The following is a 2,179-nucleotide window of genomic DNA, read 5'->3' as shown; positions in this document are numbered from 1 at the left end:
CACCCACACGCACGCACGCACACACACACATACTTACATCACTAATGCTGACAACTGAACTAAGTGTAAATCTCAACTAGATGTTGAACTCATGTCTGTGCCCAGTGGGATGATTTTACCAACTGAGACACAGAAGAAAATCTGTCAAAACTTCACTAGTGTTGTTTTATTATATGGTATAAGTGTTTTTGTCTGGTTGTGTGTGTCACTGGAGGTTGGTGGCACCTTCATTGGGGAGGATGTGCTTGTGTTAATGACTGGAATCGAACAGGTGGACAACAGTAGAATGAAGGGTTGGATCATAAATAACCTTCCAAAAACATTAAAAAGAGGAAGAGTCTGGTCTTTAAGGATGTGTCCCAAATGGCATCCTATTTCCCTATGTAGTGCACTATATAGAGAATAGGGTGCCATTAAGGACACATATCAAGTCTCCTTATTGGTGGATAGAGCCTTGACACATCCTGTCACCTGCTGTGGTCCACAGACAAGAGAACAGAGAGGGAGAGGGTGTTGACCCCATTCATTACACACCATGCATGAGTGTGTAACAGACAGGTGCTTGGTGTTGCCATTGGTCACCTACACGTTGTCCCTTGTACAGTGAAGGTTGTGAGTCATTCTCACCTTTCATTAGCATTGTTTTTGTGTGTGTGTGTGTGCCCTCTCAGTATCCAATCACATTCAATCAGGAAGCTGGTAGACCTTGTTAATTAAAGACAATTGTTCCTTTTTTTATTCAAAAGTGACTTGGCTATTCATATCACTAAAGTGATAAGCATTGGTTCATAATTGGTTCCACTTTTTTTTACTAAGCATAAGTCTATGGCAAATCACATGACATGTTTCTAATAAAACCAATGAAGAATCATTTTACAGAGTACAGTATGTCTACATACTCTCCTCTTAATCTAAACACAACAATTATTCATATTATTTTTGCTCTCTTCCTCACTCTTAATTTTCTTCCTCCTCTATGTCTCTCTCTGACACTAAGGCTATATCTCAATTATTTTTTCCTAGATTCCTCTCCTACCTCCTCTCCTCCTTTCAACCCTATTAGAGAAGGTCCAAGGTCAGTCCCCCTGGATTCTGTTCTCCAATGTGTTTTGAGACAGAGTCTCAATTTCACCTCTATGTTGAGTTCATCTCTCACTTTAACCAGAAGGTGGAATCATCACTTCTTCAGGCTAGGGTCTTTTTTTCTGAATTTCCGCCTGACTGACGTGCCCAAAGTAAACTGCCTGTTACTCCGGCCCAGAAGCCAGGATAAGCATATAAGTGGTACCATTGGATGGAGAACCCTTTGAAGTTTGGAGAAATGTTAAAATAATGTATGAGACTATAACACAATAGATATGGTAGGAGAAAATCCAAAGAAAATCCAAACAGAATGTATTTTTTTTTTGAGAGCCCATGCTCTTACAATGGAAGGTAATAGGGTCGTATACAAATCCAGCTCATAGATTGCAATTCCTATGGCTTCCACTAGATATCAACAGTCGTTGTTCAAGGTTTCAGTTTTGTTTTTTCCCAAACAAGGAAGACTTTTGAGTTTTAGTACTGGGAGTCAGAGTTGGAAATCAGACTGGTGCGTGACGAAGAAGACGCGCACCTGCTAATTTAGCTTTTCTATTGAACATACTACTTTCCGTATGAAATGTTATAGTTGAATTACATTTTAGGGTATCTGAGGATTCAATAGAAACGTATTTGGACTTGTTTTAACAAAGTTTAGCCGTAGCTTTTAGGATTCCTTTCTCTGCATGTTGAACGAGTGGATTACTCAAATCGATGGTTCCAACTAAACTGACTTTTTGGGATATAAAGAAGGATTTTATCTTGCATAACGACCATACATGTTGTAGTTGGGACCCTTTGGATTGCAAATCAGAGGAAGATTTTTAAAAAGTAAGTTAATATTTAACCGATATTTGTGATTTTACAAAGTCTGTGCTGGTTGAAAAATATTTTGATGTGGGGCGCCGTTTGACATGTCTTTATTCTTTTGGAACCTCTGTGAGTGTAATGTTTACTGTTCATTTTTATTGTTTATTTCACTTCTGTATATTATCTACTTCACTTGCATTGGCAATGTTAACATATGTTTCCCATGACAATAAAGGCCTTGAATTGAGAGAGAGAGAGAGAGAGAGAGAGAGACAGAGAGAGAGAATGT

At 38.7% G+C, this 2,179-nt stretch overlaps 1 long non-coding RNA gene across 1 annotated transcript in view; it reads right to left on the bottom strand.

The window, feature by feature from the left end:
- Nucleotides 1-709: 709 nt before the first annotated feature.
- LOC112262696 overlaps nt 710-2,179 on the bottom strand; it is a 6,927-nt gene continuing 5,457 nt past the window's right edge. The window contains exon 4 of the long non-coding RNA XR_006081164.1: nt 710-2,179. This exon is cut by the window's right edge and continues 161 nt beyond it. This is a non-coding gene — a long non-coding RNA (uncharacterized LOC112262696).

Source organism: Oncorhynchus tshawytscha, unplaced genomic scaffold (assembly GCF_018296145.1).
Source record: "Oncorhynchus tshawytscha isolate Ot180627B unplaced genomic scaffold, Otsh_v2.0 Un_contig_10533_pilon_pilon, whole genome shotgun sequence".
Lineage (NCBI taxonomy): Eukaryota > Metazoa > Chordata > Actinopteri > Salmoniformes > Salmonidae > Oncorhynchus > Oncorhynchus tshawytscha.
The sequence above is the reverse complement of the archived record's forward strand: the minus strand, read 5'-3'. Positions and strand labels throughout refer to the sequence as shown.